Genomic DNA, 21,223 nt, shown 5'->3' with positions numbered 1-21,223 from the left:
AGTTAAGAGTCAACCACGCTGATGTGGGACTGAAGTCACATATAAAAACATAGAAATTTACAGCGCAGAAGGAGGCCATTTCGGACCATCGTGTCCGTGCCGGCCGACAAAGAACTGCACGGCCCTCAGTCAGCAGCCCTAAAGGTTACATATAAACCTATGAACTATGACGGAAATGTAAAGAGCACCCAGCCCAACCAGTCCACCTCACACAACTGCGGCACCCCTTAGACTGAAACCTACTACACTTCACCCCAACCGGAGCCATGTGATCTCCCGAGAGAGGAAAAAAAACAGATAAAAACCGGCCAATTTAGGGAGAAAAAAATCTGGGAAAATTGCTCTCCGACCCATCCAGGTGAACAAAACTAGTCTAACAGATCACCCTGGCCATATTTGATTTCCTGCAGTACTTACCATTATATCTGCGCCGGCCAATAAAATGTTATCCAGTCTAATCCCAATTACCAGCTCTAGGTTCATAACCCTGCAGGTTGCGGCACTTTAAATGCCCATCTAACCATCTCTTAAAAGTGGTGAGGGTTTCTGCATCCACCACTCTTCCAGGCAGCGAGTTCCAGATCCCCACAACCCTCTGCGTAAAGAAGCCCCCCTCAAATCCCCTTTAAACCTTCCACCAACCATCCCCTTTAAACCTTCCACCAACCATCCCCTTTAAACCTTCCACCAACCACCTTAAAACTTTGCCCCCTCGTAATAGACCCCTCCACCAATGGAAATAGGCCCTTACTATCCACTATGTCCAGGCCCCTCAGTATTTTGTACAGCTCGATGAGGTCTCCTCTCAACTTCCTCTGTTCCAATGAGAACAAGCCCAGCCTATCCAATCTGTCCTCATAACTAAGATTCTCCATTCCAGGCAGCATCCTAGTAAATCTCCTCTGCACCCTTTCTAGTGCAATCACGTCCTTCCTATAATACGGCGACCAGAACTGCACGCAGTATTCCAGCTGTGGCCTTACCAAAGTATTATACAATTTAATACTTGTATTCCATGCCTCAACCAAGAAAGGAAAGCATTCCATATGCCTTCTTAACCACCTTATCCCCCTGGCCTGCAACTTTCAGGGATCTGTGGACAAGCACGCCAAGGTGCCTTTGTTCATCTACACTATGAAGTGGCTGACTGCTTAATGTGTACACCCTTTCCTTATTAGCCCTCCCAAAGTGCATTACCTCACACTTCTCTGAATTAAATTCCATTTGTCACTGCTCTGCCCACCTGACCAGTAGATTGATATCCTCCTGCAGATCATGGTTTTCCTCTTCATTATCAACCACACAGCCAATTTTAGTGTCGTCTGCAAAATTCTTAATCATACTCCCTATATTCAAATCTAAATCGTTGATATATACCACAAAAAGCAAGGGACCCAGTACTGAGCCCTGTGGAACTCCACTGGAAACATCCTTCCAGTCACAAAAACATCCATCAATCATTTCCCTTTGTTTCCTACCTCGAAGCCAATTTTTGGATCCAACTTGCCACTTTTCCCTGGATCCCATGGACTTTAACCTTCGTGACCAGTCTACCATGTGGGACCTTATCAAAAGTCTTGCTGAAGTCCATATACATTACATCATTAGCACTCCCCTCATCGACCTGCTTGGTTACTCCTCAAAAAATTCAATCAGGTTAGTCAAACACGATCTTCCCTTAACAAATCCGTGCTGACTGTCCCTAATTAATCCTTGCCTTTCCAAATGTAGATTTATCCTGTCTTTCAGGATTTTTTCCAATAATTTTCCCACCACTGAGGTTCGGCTGACAGGCCTGTAATTACTCGGCCTATCCCTTTTTCCCTTTTTAAACAAGAGTACCACATGAGCAGTTCTCCAATCCTCCGGCATCATGCCCAGATCCAAAGAGGACTGGAAAATGATGGTCAAGGCCTCTGCTATTTCCTCTATTACTTCGCTCAACAGCCTGGGATGCATTTCATCAGAGCCTGGGGACTTATCTACTTTCAAAGCTGCTAAACCCCTTAATACTTCCTCTCTCACTATATTTATTTCATCCAGAATATCACACTCCTCCTCGATAGCAATATCTGCAATGCCCCTTTCCTTTGTGAAAACAGATGCAAAGTATTCGTTAAGAACCCTTCCAACATCTTCCGCCTCCACACAAAGATTACCTCATGGTCTCTAATAGGCCCTACCCTTTCTTTAGTTACCCTCTTATTCTTAATGTATTTATAGAACATCTTTGGGTTTTCCTTAATTTTACTGGCCAAGAATTTCTCATGCTCTCTCTTAGCATTTCTAATATTCTTTTTAATTTTGCCTCTCAACTTTCTATATTCTTCTAAAGATTCTATAGTATTTAGCCATTGGTATATGACATAAGCATCCTTTTTTTTCTTAATCCTCCCCTGTAAGTCCCTAGACATCCAGGGGGTTCTAGAATTATTATTCACACCCTTTTTCTTTAAGGGTACATGTTTGGCCTGAGCCTTCTGGATCTCCTCCTTGAATGCCTCCCACTGTTCCGACACTGATTTACCCACAAGTAGCTGTTTCCAGTCCACTATGGCCAAATCATTTCTTAACTTAGCAAAATTAGCTTTTCCCCAATTCGGGACTTTTATTCCAGGCCTATCCTTGTCCTTATCCATACCCAACTTGAATCTGACTGAATTATGGTCACTGGCACCCAAGTACTCTCCCACTAATGTCCCTTCAGCCTGCCCAGCTTTATTCCCCAAAACTAAATCCAAAACCGCCCCCTCTCGTGTTGGGCTTGATACATACTGACTAAAAAGTTCTCTTGAATGCATTTCAAGAATTTCGCACCCTCTATACCCTTCACACTAAATTTGTCACAATCAATATTTGGATAGTTGAAATCCCCTACTATTACTACCCTATGGTTTTTGGACTTCACAGCAATTTGCCTACATATTTGCTCCTCTATCTCTCTCCCACTGTTTGGGGTCTATAATACACTCCCAGCAGTGTGATTGACCCTTTTTTATTTTTCAATTCGACCCATATGGCCTCATTTGATGATCCCTCTAACATATCATCCCTCCTCACCGCTGTAATAGTTTCTTTAATCAGAACCGCGACGTCCCCCACCCCGCCCCCGGCCTTTTTACCCCCTCTCTGTCTTGTCTAAAAATCCTGGAGCCAGGAATATTGATCTGCCAAACCTGCCCCACTTTCATCCATGTTTCTGTAATGGCTATAATGTCATACTCCCTAGTGTCTCCCTGTGCTCTTAGCTCATTCGCCTTATTTGCATTAAAGTATATACCATTCAGCACAGGAAGACCTCCTTGTTTACTACATACTAAGCCTTGTTTCCTCTTCTTACAGATTCGCTTCCTAGATTCTTGCTATCCAACTTCTGCTTTACTTCCTTCCCTATTGAATTTGTTCTCAGGTTCCCATCTCCCTGCCAAGCTAGTTTAAACTCTCAACAACAGCATTGGCAAAACTTCCCGCGAGGATATTGGTCCCGGTACTGTTGAGGTGCAACCCATCCAGTTTGTACAGGTCCCATGTCCCCCAGAAGCAGTCCCAATGCCTCAAGAATTTAAAGCCCTCCCTCCTACGCCAACTCTCCAGCCACGTGTTCATCCTCTCAATCCTTCTATTCTTGTACTCATTAGCATGTGTCACCGGTAGTAACATAGAAACCTAGAAAATAGGTGCAGGAGTAGGCCATTCAGCCCTTCGAGCCTGCACCACCATTCAATAAGATCATGGCTGATCATTCCCTCAGTACTCCTTTCCTGCTTTCTCTCCTGAGATTACTACCTTTGAAGTCCTACCCTTTAATTTTCTTCCTAACTCCCTGAATTCTGCCTGTAGGACCTCATCCCTCTTTTTACCGATGTCGTTGGTCCCGATATGGACCACAACCTCTAGCTGTTTACCCTCCACCCCCCAGAATGCCCTGCGTTCCACCCAGGGAGGCAGCAAACCATTCGGGAATCACGTCTACGGCCGCAGAAACGTCTGTCTGTTCCCCGAACTATAGAATCCCCTATCACTAGAGCTCTTTTATTCTTCATCCCTCCCCCTTGTGCAGCTGAGCCACCCATGGTGCCTTGGAATTGGCCCTGGCTGCACTCCCCAGAGGCACCATTGTCCTTACTGATACTCAGAAGTGAATATCGGTTTGAAAGCAAGATGGGCTCATGGGGGGGACTCCTGCACTACCTGCCTAGCATTCTTACTTTGTCTGTTGGTCATCCACTTCCCCTCTGCCTGCAGGCCTTTAGGCTGCGGGGTGACCACCTCCGAAACACGGAGCTCGGGTAGTGAAGCCGGAGACTCCTCCTGCACACATGGTTGTCTAAGCCGCAGTATGTGCACTCCACGGGACTGAGCTGCCCTGCCATCCCTTTAGTTAGACTTATATAGTTTAAAATCTAATTAAAAAAAAAATAGAGAAGAGAGAGATACTTACCAACTCACCTCACCGACCTCTGTGGCCTCCCGAACTCTCGGATTCATGACCTCCTGACCTCCCGACCACTCAGACCTCCGAATTCCAGACCTCCTGAACTCACGGACTCTCCAACTCTACTGAGCTCTCGGACTCTCCTGAACTCAGACTGGGTTTTCTTTCCTAAAGGGACATTAGTGAACCAGTTGGATTTTTACGACAATCAGACAGCTTCACGATCACTTTTACTAATACAGGTTGAGCCTCCCTTATCTGGCCTCTCCGACATGAAACAATGGAACAAATTGGTGTCTTTCCTCGCTGCCGACTCTGGCAATCGCTGGCCTGACCCCGCAATCCCCCGCCCGCCCCCTCCCCGCGCTGCCCCTCCACGATCTCTCTGCCACACTCCCAGCCCCAAGCCAGCCAGCCCCGATATCCCCTTGCTCTGTACCTGTAAATCCAATTTAACGTGACCGCCCCTCATCCGGCAAAATCCCTTATCCAGCACATGCCAAGTCCCAAGGGGACCGGATAAGAGAGGTTCAACCTGTACCAGCTTTATTGTTTTAACTCTACAACAACTTGTATTGATACAGCACCTTTAACATAATAAAAAGTCCCAAGGTGCTTCACAGGAGTGTTATACAACAGAATTTGACACCGAACCACATAAGGCGATATTAGGACAGATGACCAAAAACTTGGTCAAAGAGGTATATTTTAAGGAGCGTCTTAAAAGAGGAAAGAGAGGTAGAGAGGTGCAGAGGTTTAGGGAGGGAATAACAGAGCTTAGGGCCGAGGCAACAAAAGGCACAGCCATCGATGGTGGAGCAATTATAATCAGGGATGCTCAAGAAGGCAGAATTAGAGGAGCGCAGATTTCCTGGGGGCATGGTGGGGGGGGGAGGTTTATGGGGCTGGAGGAGATTACAATGATAGGGAGGGCCGAGGCCATAGAGGCATTTGAAAACCAGGAGGAGAATTTTAAAATCGAGGCATGACTTAACCGGGAGCCAATGTAAGTCAGTGAGCACAGGGGTGATGGGTGAACGAGACTTGGTGCGAGTTAGGACATGGGCAGCTGAGTTTTGGATGACCTCAATTTAAACTCTATTGAAATTCTCAAACCACCATCGTGGGATTTATACTTGCTTTCAGCCAGAATACTACTAAGGTTTCCTCTATGATCACATGACCTGCGGCCTTGAACCACCCCGACCTCACACTCGCCATTGGTCCATTCTCCTGGCGCTACTGCCTTTCCATGGCCAATTGGAAATGGAACAGATTCTTTGTTATCCAATCGGATTATTCTTGACTGTTAGTGAAACAGCCTTTTCCCCACCCCCCATACTCATAAGGACATAAGAAATAGGAGCAGGAGTAGGCCATATAGCCCCTCGAGCCTGCTCCGCCATTTAATACGATCATGGCTGATCTGATCATGGACTCAGGTCCACTTCCCTGCCCGCTCCCCATAACCTCACATTCCCTTATCGGTGAAGAAACTGTCTATCTATGTCTTAAATTTATTCAATGTCCCAGCTTCCACATCTCTCTGAGGCAGCGAATTCCACAGATTGACAACCCTCTGAGAGAAGAAATGACTCCTCATCTCAGTTTTAAATGGGCGGCCCCTTATTCTAAGATTATGCCCCCTAGTTCTAGTCTCCCCTATCAGTGAAAACATCCTCTCTGCATCCACCTTGTCAAGCCCCCTCATAATCTTATATGTTTTGATAAGATCACCTCTTATTCTTCTGAATTCCAACGAGTAGAGACCCAACCTACTCAACCTTTCCTCATAAGTCAACCCCCTCATCCCCGGAATCAACCTAGTGAACCTTCTCTGAACAGCCTCCAAAGCAAGTATATCCTTTTGTAAATATGGAAACCAAAACTGCATGCAGTATTCCAGGTGTGGCCTCACCATTACCCTGTATAACTGTGCTGGAGCAGGAGAGCAACGGCAGTGAAAAGGGACATCGCCAAGGTCCAGGTCAGTGATTGGAGCGTGGGCAGATACAGCAGGAGTGGTGAGGTCAGGGTGAAGGAGTGGCGAGAGATTGTAGAGGGACGTGATCGGGGCCCAGGAGGGGTGTGAGTTCAGACCCAGAACAGGCGAGGGCACAGGGGCAGCATGGACCAGCCCACACTGCGATATGTGTGCGCACTAGGTCCGTGCAGCAGAGCTGGTCCAGTCGTCATCGTTAATCCTTGCTACTGGACCAAGACCGAGCTCTGTCAAGCCCGTGTGGTGGCTGGTGTGCAATGGTCACCACACGTTAAAAAAATCCATGCACAGGCATCTTCCACCCTTCAAGGTTTAGTTTGGGACCTGGAATTTTAGGTCCTTCATTGAAACACCTGTGAACTTTTTGAAGATTAAGCAAGTCATCCTCGATTCGAGGGACTGCCTATGATGATGATGGTATAACTGTAGCAAGACTTCCCTGCTTTTATACTCCATTCCCTTTGCAATAAAGGCCAAGATTCCATTGGCCTTCCTGATCACTTGCTGTACCTGCATACTAACCTTTTATGTTTTATGCATACGTACCCCCAGGTCCTGCTGTATTGCAGCACTTTGCAATTTTTCTCCATTGAAATAATAATAGATTTTTTCTGCTAAAGTGCACGACTTCTGCTAAAGTGCACGACCTCACACTTTCCAACATAGACTGGGTGTTGTGTAATGAGAGAGGATTAATTAGCAATCTCGTTGTGCGAGGCCCCTTGGGGAAGAGTGACCATAATATGGTGGAATTCTGCATTAGGATGGAGAATGAAACAGTTAATTCAGAGACCATGGTCCAGAACTTAAAGAAGGCTAACTTTGAAGGTATGAGGAGTGAATTGGCTAGGATAGATTGGCGAATGATACTAAAGGGGTTGACTGTGGATGGGCAATGGCAAACATTTAGAGACCGCATGAATGAACTACAACAATTGTACATTCCTGTCTGGCATAAAAATAAAAAAGGGAAGGTGGCTCAACCGTGGCTATCAAGCGAAATCAGGGATAGCATTAAAGCCAAGGAAATGGCATACAAATTGGCCAGAAATAGCAGCGAACCCGGGGACTGGGAGAAATTTATAACTCAGCAGAGGAGGACAAAGGGTTTGATTAGGGCAGGGAAAATGGAGTATGAGAAGAAGCTTGCAGGGAACATTAAGAAGGATTGCAAAAGTTTCTATAGATATGTAAAGAGAAAAAGGTTAGTAAAGACAAACGTAGGTCCCCTGCAGTCAGAATCAGGGGAAGTTATAACGGGGAACAAAGAAATGGCGGACCAATTGAACAAGTACTTTGGTTCGGTATTCACTGAGGAGGACACAAACAACCTTCCGGATATAAAAGGGTTCGGAGGGTCTAGTAAGGAGGAGGAACTGAGGGAAATCCTTATTAGTCGGGAAATTGTGTTGGGGAAATTGATAGGATTGAAGGCCGATAAATCCCCAGGGCCTGATGGACTGCATCCCAGAGTACTTAAGGAGGTGGCCTTGGAAATAGTGGATGCATTGACAGTCATTTTCCAACATTCCATTGACTCTGGATCAGTTCCTATGGAGTGGAGGGTAGCCAATGTAACCCCACTTTTTAAAAAAGGAGGGAGAGAGAAAACAGGGAATTATAGACCGGTCAGCCTGACATCGGTAGTGGGTAAAATGATGGAATCAATTATTAAGGATGTCATAGCAGTGCATTTGGAAAGAGGTAATATGATAGGTCCAAGTCAGCATGGATTTGTGAAAGGGAAATCATGCTTGACAAATCTTCTGGAATTTTTTGAGGATGTTTCCAGTAGAGTGGACAAGGGAGAATCAGTTGATGTGGTATATTTGGACTTTCAGAAGGCTTTCGACAAGGTCCCACACAAGAGATTAATGTGCAAAGTTAAAGCACATGGGATTGGGGGTAGTGTGCTGACATGGATTGAGAACTGGTTGTCAGACAGGAAGCAAAGAGTAGGAGTAAATGGGGACTTTTCAGAATGGCAGGCAGTGACTAGTGGGGTACCGCAAGGTTCTGTGCTGGGGCCCCAGCTGTTTACACTGTACATTAATGATTTAGACGAGGGGATTAAATGTAGTATCTCCAAATTTGCGGATGACACTAAGTTGGGTGGCAGTGTGAGCTGCGAGGAGGATGCTATGAGGCTGCAGAGCGACTTGGATACGTTAGGTGAGTGAGCAAATGCATGGCAGATGAAGTATAATGTGGATAAATGTGAGGTTATCCACTTTGGTGGTAAAAACAGAGAGACAGACTATTATCTGAATGGTGACAGATTAGGAAAAGGGGAGGTGCAGCGAGACCTGGGTGTCATGGTACATCAGTCATTGAAGGTTGGCATGCAGGTACAGCAGGCGGTTAAGAAAGCAAATGGCATGTTGGCCTTCATAGCGAGGGGATTTGAGTACAGGGGCAGGGAGGTGTTGCTACAATTGTACAGGGCCGTCGTGAGGCCACACCTGGAGTATTGTGTACAGTTTTGGTCTCCTAACTTGAGGAAGGACATTCTTGCTATTGAGGGAGTGCAGCGAAGGTTCACCAGACTGATTCCCGGGATGGCGGGACTGACATATCAAGAAAGACTGGATCAACTGGGCTTGTATTCACTGGAGTTCAGAAGAATGAGAGGGGATCTCATAGAAACGTTTAAAATTCTGACGGGTTTAGACAGGTTAGATGCAGGAAGAATGTTCCCAATGTTGGGGAAGTCCAGAACCAGGGGACACAGTCTAAGGATAAGGGGGAAGCCATTTAGGACCGAGATGAGGAGGAATTTCTTCACCCAGAGAGTGGTGAACCTGTGGAATTCTCTACCACAGAAAGTTGTTGAGGTCAATTCACTAAATATATTCAAAAAGGAGTTAGATGAAGTCCTTACTACTAGGGGAATCAAGGGGTATGGTGAGAAAGCAGGAATGGGGTACTGAAGTTGCATGTTCAGCCATGAACTCATTGAATGGCGGTGCAGGCTAGAAGGGCCGAATGGCCTACTCCTGCACCTATTTTCTATGTTTCTATGTTATACTCCATCTGCCAAATTTTTGCCCACTCACTTAGCCTGTCTATGTCCTTTTGCAGATTATTTTGTGTCCTCCTCACACATTGCTTTTCCTCCCATCTTTGTATCATCAGCAAACTTGGCTACGTTACATTCGGTCCCTTCTTCCAAGTCATTAATATGAATTGTAAATAGTTGGGGTCCCAGCACTGATCCCTGCGGCACCCCTTGTGCAGCAACTTTTTATGTGGCACCTTGTCAAATGCCTTCTGGAAGTCCAAACACACCACATCCACTGGTTCCCCTTTATCCACCCTGTACGTTGCATCCTCAAAGAATTCCAGCCTATTTGTCAAAAATGACTTCCCCTTCATAAATCCATGCTGACTCTGCTTGATTGAATTATGTTTTTCTAAATGTCCTGTTACTGCTTCTCCACTAATGGATTCCAACATTTTCCCAACCACAGACATTAGGCTAACTGGTCTATAGTTTCCTGCATTTGTCTGCCTCCTTTTTAAAATAGGGGCGTTACATTTGCAGTTTTCCAATCTGCTGGGACCTGGGAATTTTTGTAACTTACAACCAATGCATCCACTATCCCTGCCGCTACTTTGTTTCTCCAGTATATTTATAACTAATAAATGAAAGTGTTCAACAAAAAAAATGAAATCGGCATCTCGCAGCCTGGCTCACCGCTGAAATGCATTGAACGGCAAGGAGTTGCTGTATTTGCGCGGTCGATATGAACTAAACTTAGCGCAGGAAGTTAAGGCTTGTCCATTTCGGTCAATGTGATGAGTGTTACTTTGCTGCCAGTCAACCACTCTGGCACTGAAAATGAACTGTTACAAGTGTGGAGTCTCCTTCCTTCAGCTTTTAATTGTTGGTGATTTTTAAAAAATGTACCTTTTCTTTTACTTTTCTTCTCTGTCTCTATTTTTTCTTCTCCCTTAATCCAATCTTTCTTCCCCGTTCTTAATTTGTCATTGAATTCGCTCACACTTTCTTTCTCAGTCCTTACGCTGTAATGTTACAATCCTCTAATCTGATTGTTTAAGGAGATACACAATTGCTTGTCCGTTTGTTCTCGCTGTGATGTTATCAACTCGCATCTTCAGCAACTTGACACAGGAAAAATGTAAACGCCTAAGCATACAAGGGCAAGTCCAACTGACGGCAGGCACCATTAGATACCAAATGATGGTGCATTGAATTGCATCATATTTATAGCACAGAAACAGGCTATTTGGCTCAACTGGTCTATGCCGTTCCACAGGAGTCTCCTCCCACCCTACTTAATCTAACCCTCTCAACATATCCTTCTATTCCTGTACATATCCAGCTTCCCCTTAAATGCATCTGTGCTATTCACCTCAACTACTCCATATGGTGGCGAGTTCCACATTCTCTGGGTAAAGAAGTTTCTCCTGATTTCTTCCTGATTTATTAGTGGCTATCTTATATTTCTGGCCCCTAGTTTTGGATTCCTCCATATCTTCTCCAAGTCTTTCCTATCAACCCTTTCATAATTTTGAAGACCTCTATCAGATCATCCCTCAGTCTTCTCTTTTCGAGAAGAAAGAGCCACAGCCTGTTCAGTCTTTCCTGGTAGTTACAACCCTCTCATTTTTCCCGCTGTATTTTAAATTTTTATCAATAAGTCTAGCTTTGCCAAAACGTTTTATTCATTTTCTTTGCTGCGTAACCTGTCTTTGGGACTGGTGATCTTGCTCATGAGGTGAGCTGCCTTCTCCACAGTCGTCTTGCCATTTTTGGAGGAGGCATTGTGAGCGATCTCGGCACCGTAAGTCCTGTTGCTCATCACTAGAATCATAAAACATTACAACACAGAAGGAGGCCATTTGGCCCATCGTGTCCATGCTGGTTAAAAAAGAGTTACCCAGCCTAATTCCACTTTCCAGCTCTTGGTCCACAGCCCTATAGGTTACGGCACTTCACATGCACATTGAAGTACTTTTTAAATGTGATGAGGGTTTCTGCCTCTACCACCCTTTCAGGCAGTGAGTTCCAGACCCCCACCACCCTCTGGGTGAAAAATTGTTTCCTCATATTCCCTCTAATCCTTCTAATAATTACTTTAAATCTATACCCCCTGGTTGTTGACCCCTCTGCTAAGGGAAATAGGTCCTTCCTATCCACTCTATCCAGGCCCCTCATAATTTTATACACCTCAATTAAATCTCCTCTCAGTCTTCTCTGTTCCAAGGAAAACAACCCCAGCCGATCTGATCTTTCCTCATGGCTAAAGTTTTCAAGTCTTAACAACATTCTCGTAAATCTCCTCTGCACCCTCTCTAGTGTAATCCTTCCTGTAATGTGGTGACCAGAACTGCATACAGTACTCAAGCTGTGGACTGACTAGTATTTTATGCAGTTTAAGCATAACCTCCCTGCTCTTGTATTCAGTACCTCGGCTAATAAAGGATAGCATTCCATATGCCTTTTAAACTACCTTATCGACCTGTCCTGCTACCTTTAAGGATCAATGGACAGAAACTCCAAAGCCCCTCTGTTCCTCCACATTACTCAGTATCCTCCCATTTAATGTGTATTCCCTTGCCTTGTTGCCCCTCCCCAAATGCATTACCTCACACTTTTCCAGATTGAATTCGATTTGCTAATTTTCTGCCCAACTGACCAGTTCATCGATATCTTCCTGCAGTCTCGAGCTTTCCTCCTCACTGTCAACCACACGGCCAATTTTTGCATCATCTGCAAATAGAAACATAGAAAATAGGTGCAGGAGCAAGCCATTCGGTCCTTCGATCCTGCACCGCCATTCAATAAGATCATGGCTGATCATTCCCTCAGTACCCATTTCCTGCTTTCTCTCCATACCCCTTGATCCCCTTAGCCGTAACTAACTCCCTCTTGAATATATCCAATGAACTGGCATCAACAATTCTCTGTGGCAGAAAATTCCATCGGTTAACAACTCTCTGAGTGAAGAAGTTTCTCCTCATCTCAGTCCTAAATGGACTACACCTTATCCTAAGACTATGTCCCCTGGTTCTGGACTTCCCATACATCAGGAACATTCTTCCCGTATCTAACCTGTCCAGTCCGGTCAGAATCTTATACATTTCCATGAGATCCCCTCTCATACTTCTAAACTCCAGTAAATAAAGGCTCAGTTGATCCAGTCACCCGTCATATGACAGTCCAGCCATCCCTGGAATCAGTCTGGTGAACCTTCGCTGCACTCCCTCAATAGCAAGAACGTCCTTCCTCAGAGTAGGATACCAAAACTGAACATAATATTCCAGGTGAGGCCTCACCAAGGCCCTGTACAACTGCAGTAAAACCTCCCTGCTCCTATATTCAAATCCCCTAGCTATGAAGGCCAACATACCATTTGCCTTCTTCACTGCCTGCTGTACCTGTATGTCCACTTTCAGTGACTGATGAACCATGACACCCAGGTCTCGTTGCACCTCCCCTTTTCCTAATCTGCCGCCATTCAGATAATATTCTGCCTTCGTGTTTTTGCCCCCAAAATGGATAACCTCACATTTATCCACATTATACTGCATCTGCCATGCATTTCCCCACTCACCTAACCTGTCCAAGTCACCCTGCAGCCTCTTAGCGTCCTCCTCACAGCTCACACCACCACTCACTTTAGTGCCATCTGCAAACTTGGAGCTATTACACTCAATTCCTTCATCTAAATCGTTAATGTATATTGTAAAGAGCTGGGGTCCCAGCACTGAGCCCTGCGGCACTCCACTAGTCACTGCCTGCCAATCTGAAAAGGACCCGTTTATCCCGACTCTCTGCTTTCTGTCTCTATCCACGTCAGGACATTACCCCCAATACCATGCGCTTTGATTTTGCACACCAATCTCTTGTGCGGGACCTTGTCAAAAGCCATTTGAAAGTCCAAATACACCACATCCACTGGATCTCCCTTGTCCACTCTGCTAGTTACATCCTCAAAAAATTCCAGAAGATTCGTCAAGCATGATTTCCCTTTCATAAATCCATGCTGACTTGGTCCGATCCTGTCACTGCTTTCCGGTCTATAATTACCCGTTTTCTCTCTCCCTCCCTTTTTAAAAAGTGGTGTTACTTTAGCTACCCTCCAGTCCATAGGAACTGCTCCAGAGTCGATAGACTGTTGGAAAATGATCACCAATGCATCCACTATTTCTAGGACCACTTCCTTAAGTACTCTGGGATGCAGACTATCAGGCCCCGGGAATTTATCAGCCTTCAATCCCATCAATTTCCCTAACACAATTTCCTGCCGAATAAGGATATCCTTCAGTTCCTCCTTCTCACTAGACACACTGTCCCCTAGTACATTCGGAAGGTTATTTGTGTCTTCCTTCATGAAGACAGAATCGAAGTATTTGTTCAATTGGTCTGCCATTTCTTTGTTCCCCATTATAAATTCATCTGAATCCGACTGTCTTTACTAATCTTTTTTTCTTCACATATCTATAGAAGCTTTTGCAGTCAGTTTTTATGTTCCTTGTAAGCTTCCTCTCGTTCTATATTTTCCCCCTCTTAATTAAACCCTTAGTCCTCCTCTGTTGAATTCTAATTTTCTCCCAGTCCTCAGGTTTGTTGCTTTTTCTAGCCAATTCATATGCCTCTTCCTTGGCTTTAACACAATCCTTAATTTCCCCCTTTTCCTCTCTGTCTATCCTTCCTGAATGTTGAATATCCCTGGATGTTGAGTTCCCAGCCTTGGTCACCCTGGAGCCATATCTCCGTGATGCCAATTACATCATATCCGTTAACTGCTGTCTGCGCAGTTAATTCGTCCACCTTATTCCGAATACTCCTCGCATTGAGGCACAGAGCCTTCAGGCTTGTCTTTTTAACACACCTTGCCCCTTTAGAATTTTTCTCGAATGTGGCCCTTTTTGTTTTTTGCCTTGGGTTTCTCTGCCCTCCACTTTTATTATTCTCCTTACTATCTTTAGCTTCTGCCTCCATTTTATTTCCCTCTCTCTCCCTGCATAGGTTCCCATCCCCCTGCCATGTTAGTTTAACTCCTCCCTAACAGCACTAGCAAATACTCCCCCTAGGACATTGGTTCCGGTCCTGCCCAGGTGCAGACCGTCCGGTTTGGACTGGTCCCACCTCCCCCAGAACTGGTTCCAATGTCCCAGGAATTTGAATCCCTCCCTTCTGCACCACTCCTCAAGCCACATATTCATCTGAGCTATCCTGCGATTCCTACTCTGACTAGCACGTGGCATTGGTAGCAATCCTGAGATTACTACTTTTGAGGTCCTACTTTTTAATTTAGCTCCTAGCTTCCTAAATTCGTCTTGTAGGACCTCATCCTGTTTTTTACCTATATCGTTGGTACCTACATGCACCACGACAACTGGCTGTTCACCCTCCCTTTTCAGAATGTCCTGCACCTGCTCCAAGACATCCTTGACCCTTGCACCAGGGAGGCAACATACCATCCTGGAGTCTTTGTTGCGGCCGCAGAAACGCCTATCTATTCCCCTTACAATCGAATCCCCTATCACTAATGTTCTCCCACACTTTTTCCTGCCCTCCTGTGCAGCAGAGCCATCCACAGTGCCATGAACTTGGCTGCTGCTGCCCTCCCCTGATGAGTCATCCCCCTCAACAGTACTCAAAGCAGTGTATCTGTTTTGTAGGGGGATGACCGCAGGGGACCCCTGCACTACCTTCCTTGCACTGCTCTTCCTGCTGGTCACCCATTTACTATCTGGCTGTGTACCCTTTACCTACGGTGAGACCAACTCGCTAAACGTGCTTTTCATGTCATTCTCAGCATCGTGGATGCTCCAGAGTGAATCCACCCGCAGATCCAGTGCCGTAATGCGGTCCATCAGGAGCTGGAGGCGGATACACTTCCAGCACACGTAGTCGTCCGGGACACCGGAAGCGTTCCTGACTTCCCACATAGTACAGGAGCAGCATAACACGTGTCCGAGCTGTCCTGCCATGACTTAACCCTTAGATTAACTTAATTTGGCAACAACAATGCTAAAGGTTGCTTACTGATATAGAAAAAAGAAAGAAAAACTACTTACCAACCACCAGCCAATCACATCCCCTTGGCTGTGACGTCACCTTTCGTTTTCCTTCTACTTCTTTTTGCCTTCTCGCCCTGCTGCACAAGCACAAGCATGCCTCTCGCCGACTCACCACGAACTCCTGACGACTCACAGACGCTGGGCCTTTTTATAGGCCTCTCCACGCACCTCCCGAGCCTCTCGCCGACTCACCACGAACTCCCGACGACTCATGGACGCTGGGCCTTTTTATAGGCCTCTCCATGCACCTCCCGAGCCTCTCGCCGACTCACCACGAACTCTTTATCATGTCCTCTACATTTAAGTCCAAATCATTAATATATACAGGGGTACTACAATAAGCAAGGGACCGAGTACTGAGCCCTGTGGAACCCCACTGGAAACAGCCTTCCAGTCACAAAAGCTCCCCTCAGCCATTACCCTTTGCTTCCTGCCACTGAGCCAATTTTAGATCCAATTTGCCACTCTCCCTTGGATCCCATGGGCTTTTCCGTTTTTGATCAGCCTACCATGTGGGACCTTGTCAAAAGCCTTGTTAAAATCCATGTAAGCTACATCAAAAGCACTGCCCTCATCAACCCTCCTTGTTACCTCCTCAAAGAAACTCAATAAAGTTAGTCAGACACTACCTTCCCTTAACAAATCCATGCTGACTGTCCTTGATTAATCTGTGTCTTTCGAAATGAAGGTTTATACTGTCGCTCAAATTAGTGTGCAAAATTAAAGCACATGGTAATGTATTTAGTGGTTAGAGAACTGGTTGGCAGACAGGAATCAAAGAGTAGGAATAAACGGGTCCTTTTCAGAATGGTAGGCAGTGACTAGTGGGGTGCCACAAGGTTCAGTGCTGGGACCCCAACTATTTACAATATACATTAATGATTTAGATGAAGGAATTGAATGTAATATCTCCAAGTTTGCAGATGACACTAAGCTGGGTGGCAGTGTGAGCTGTAACGAGGATGCTAAGAGGCTGCAGGATGACTTGGACAGGTTAGGTGAGTGGGCAAATACATGGCAGATGCAATAAAATGTATATAAATGTGAGGTTATCCACTTTGGTGGCAAAAACAGGAAGGCAAAAGTTATCTGAATGGTGACAGAATAGGAAAAGGGGAGGTGCAACGAGACATGGGTGTTATGGTACATCAGTCATTGAAAGTTGGCATGCAGGTTCAGCAGGCGGTGAAGAAGGCAAATGGTATGTTGGCCTTCATAGCGAGAGGATTTGAGTATAGAAACATAGAAAATAGGTGCAGGAGTAGGCCATTCGGCCCTTCTAGCCTGCGCCGCCATTCAATGAGTTCATGGCTGAACATGCAACTTCAGTACCCCATTCCTGCTTTCTCACCATACCCCTTGATCCCCCTAGTAGTAAGGACTTCATCGAATTCCTTTTTGAATATATTTAGTGAATTGGCCTCAACAACTTTCTGTGGTAGAGAATTCCACAGGTTCACCACTCTCTGGGTGAAGAAATTCCTCCTCATCTCGGTCCTAAATGGCTTACCTCTTATCCTTAGACTGTGTCCCCTGGTTCTGGACTTCCCCAACATTGGGAACATTCTTCCTGCATCTAACCTGTCTAACCCCATCAGAATTTTAAACGTTTCTATGAGGTCCCCTCTCATTCTTCTGAACTCCAGTGAATACAAGCCCAGTTGATCCAGTCTTTCTTGATAGGTCAGTCCCGCCATCCCGGGAATCAGTCTGGTGAACCTTCGCTGCACTCCCTCAATAGCAAGAATGTCCTTCCTCAGGTTAGGAGACCAAAACTGTACACAATACTCCAAGTGTGGCCTCAACAAGGCCCTGTACAACTGTAGCAACAGCTCCCTGCCCCTGTACTCAAATCCCCTCGCTATGAAGGCCAACATGCCATTTGCTTTCTTAACCGCCTGCTGTACTTGCATGCCAACCTTCAATGACTGATGTACCATGACACCCAGGTCTCGTTGTACCTACCTTTTTCCTAATCTGTCACCATTCAGATAATTTTTACCACCAAAGTGGATAACCTCACATTTATCCACATTATACTTCATCTGCCATGCATTTGCCCACTCACCTAACCTATCCAAGTCGCTCTGCAGCCTCATAGCATCCTCCTCGCAGCTCACACTGCCACCCAACTTAGTGTCATCCACAAATTTGGAGATACTACATTTAATCCCCTCGTCTAAATCATTAATGTACAGTGTAAACAGCTGGGGCCCCAGCACAGAACCTTGCGGTACCCCACTAGTCACTGCCTGCCATTCTGAAAAGTCCCCATTTACTCCTACACTTTGCTTCCTGTCTGACAGCCAGTTCTCAATCCATGTCAGCACACTACCCCCAATCCCATGTGCTTTAACTTTGCACATTAATCTCTTGTGTGGGACCTTGTCGAAAGCCTTCTGAAAGTCCAAATATACCACGTCAACTGGTTCTCCCTTGTCCACTCTACTGGAAACATCCTCAAAAAATTCCAGAAGATTTGTCAAGCATGATTTCCCTTTCACAAATCCATGCTGACTTGGACCTATCATGTCACCTCTTTCCAAATGCACTGCTGTGACATCCTTAATAATTGATTCCATCATTTTACTCACTACCGATGTCAGGCTGACCGGTCTATAATTCCCTGTTATCTCTAAAAAGTGGGGTTACATAGGCTACCCTCCACTCCATAGGAACTGATCCAGAGTCAATGGAATGTTGGAAAATGACTGTCAATGCATCCACTATTTCCAAGGCCACCTCCTTAAGTACTCTGGGATGCAGTCCATCAGGCCCTGGGGATTTATCGGCCTTCAATCCCATCAATTTCCCCAACACAATTTCCCGACTAATAAGGATTTCCCTCAGTTCCTCCTCCTTACTAGGCGCTCTGACCCCTTTTATATCCGGAAGGTTGTTTGTGTCCTCCTTAGTGAATACCGAACCAAAGTACTTGTTCAATTGGTCTGCCATTTCTTTGTTCCCCGTTATGACTTCCCCTGATTCTGACTGCAGGGGACCTACGTTTGTCTTTACTAACATTTTTCTCTTTACATATCTATAGAAACTTTTGCAATCCGTCTTAATGTTCCCTGCAAGCTTCTTCTCGTACTCCATTTTCCCTGCCCTAATCAAACCCTTTGTCCTCCTCTGCTGAGTTCTAAATTTCTCCCAGTCCCCGGGTTCGCTGCTATTTCTGGCCAATTTGTATGCCACTTCCTTGGCTTTAATACTATCCCTGATTTCCCTTGATAGCCATGGTTGAGCCACCTTCCCTTTTTTATTTTTACGCCAGACAGGAATGTACAGGAGTATAGGAGCAGGGAGGTCTTACTGCAGTTGTACAGGACCTTGGTGAGGCCACACCTTGAATATTGTGTACAGTTTTGGTCTCCTAATCTGAGGAAGGACATTCTTGCTATTGAGGGAGTGCAGCGAAGGTTCACCAGACTGATTCCCGGGATGGCAGGACTGACATATGAAGAAAGACTGGAACGACTAGGCTTATATTCACTGGAATTTAGAAGAATGAGAGGAACATATAAAATTCTGACGGGATTGGACAGGTTAGATGCAGGAAGAATGTTCCCGATGTTGGGGAAGTCCAGAACCAGGGGTCACAGTCTAAGGATAAACGGTAAACCATTTAGAACCGAGATGAGAAGAAACTTCTTCACCCAGAGAATTGTGATCCTGTGGAATTCTCTACCACAAAAAGTTTTTGAGGCCAGTTCGTCAGCTATATTCAAAAGGGAGTTCGATGTGACCTTTATGACTAAAGGGATCAAGAGGTTTGGAGAGAAAGCAGGAAAGGGGTACTGAAGTTGCATGATCAGCCATGATCATATTGAATGGTGATGCAGACTCGAAGGGCTGAATGGCCTACTCCTGCACCTATTTTCTATGTTTCTATGATTCTAGTAATTTGCTCACCACCGAGGTTAAACTAACTGGCGTGTAATTGCTCGGTTTATCCCTTCCTCCCTTTTTAAACAATGGTACAACATTAGCAGTTCTTCAATCCTCTGGCACAACTCTTGTAGCCAGGGAGGATTGAAAAATGATGGATAGATCCTCCGCAATTTCCTACCTTGCTTCTTTTAGTAGCCTCAGATATATTTCATCCGGTCCTGGCGAATTATCTTCACCTTGTGTCGACAACTTCGGGTTTTCCGGCCTTCAATTCAATTTAGTGGAATATAGTGGGTATCCCCTTGTACGAGCTGCTGTGATGTCAACAAGCTGTCTACGCAGCCAATCAAAAGGCATAATTCTCAGAGACTGCAAACAAGGAAGTGAGCAAGAAAGAAAGACTTGCATTTATATCCTCATCAGTACCCCACCGCTGCCTTCTCTCCATACCCCCTTGATCCCTTTAGCCATAAGGGCCACATCTAACTCCCTTTTGAATATGGCCAACGAACTGGACTCAACAACTTTCTGTGACAGAGAATGCTCTGTCCCTTCCTGTCTCACTCTGGTTATCCCATCATCACAGGCGGTCCCTCGAACGAGGATGACTTGCTTCCACGAGAGTTCACAGAGGTTATCATTACCTCTCATCCCTCCAAAAGCCACCCTGAATCCTGCCTCTGATCGCACGTCGCTCTTTGTGTGGTGGGGCCGGGGGGGGGGGGGGGGGCTGCGGCTGGGGTGCGGGTATATAGATTGTAAATAGTTGAGGCCCCAGCACCGATCCCTGCGGCACCCCACTAGTCACTGTTTGCCAATCGGAAAATGACCCATTTATCCCGACTCTCTGTTTTCTGTGAATTAGCTAATCCTCTATCCGTGCTAATATACTACCCCCAACCCTGTGAACTTTTATCTCGTGCAGTAACCTTTTATGTTGCACCTTATCGAATGCCTTCTGGAAATCCAAATACACCACATCCACTGTTTCCCCTTATCCACCCTGCTCGTTACATCCTCAAAGAACTCCAGCAAATTTGTCAAACATGATTTCCCTTTCATAAAACCATGCTGACTCTGCTTGATTGAATTATGCTTTTCCAAATGTCCCGCTACTGCTTCCTTAATAATAGACTCCAGCATTTTCCCAACTACAGATGTTAGGCGAACTGGTCTATAGTCTCCTGCTTTCTGTCTGCTTCCTTTTTTAAAAGACTTGCCACATGACACATGAAACAGTTGGATGAAGGCTGGCATGGTAATAAAGTAGAAAATGACAGTAAATAGACAAGACTCTGTAGTGAGGGCCCTGAGTGCTGTTCTTCAGACACCTCCTGGTCTCCTGACACAACCGAGAGATTGGAGAAAAGTCTTACGCACATTATCAGTGCCAGAAAACGCAGGACCAAACCCACCCTTCAAACAAACAAAGCGACAAAACTTCAAAAACAACAAAGACCTGCAATCTAACCTAGGGAACAGATGGTAGTTACAAACCACCCGAACTCCTCGATTAGGTTCCAGCCTGTAACTCACTCCCAGGTATCCATTATTGTATATATAGACCTCCCGAACCCCTCGATTAGGTTTCAGCCTGTAACTCACTCCCAGGTATCCATTATTGTATATATAGACCTCCCGAACCCCTCGATTAGGTTCCAGCCTGTAACTCACTCCCAGATATCCATTATTGTATATATAGACCTCCCGAACCCCTCGATTAGGTTCCAGCCTATAACTCACTCCCGGGTATCCATTATTGTATATATAGACCTCCCGAACCCCTCGATTAGGTTCCAGCCTGTAACTCACTCCCGGGTATCCATTATTGTATA

The sequence above is a fragment of the Pristiophorus japonicus genome, chromosome 1, assembly GCF_044704955.1.
Source record: "Pristiophorus japonicus isolate sPriJap1 chromosome 1, sPriJap1.hap1, whole genome shotgun sequence".
Taxonomy (NCBI): Eukaryota; Metazoa; Chordata; class Chondrichthyes; family Pristiophoridae; genus Pristiophorus; species Pristiophorus japonicus.
Note: the sequence above shows the minus strand (reverse complement) of the source record.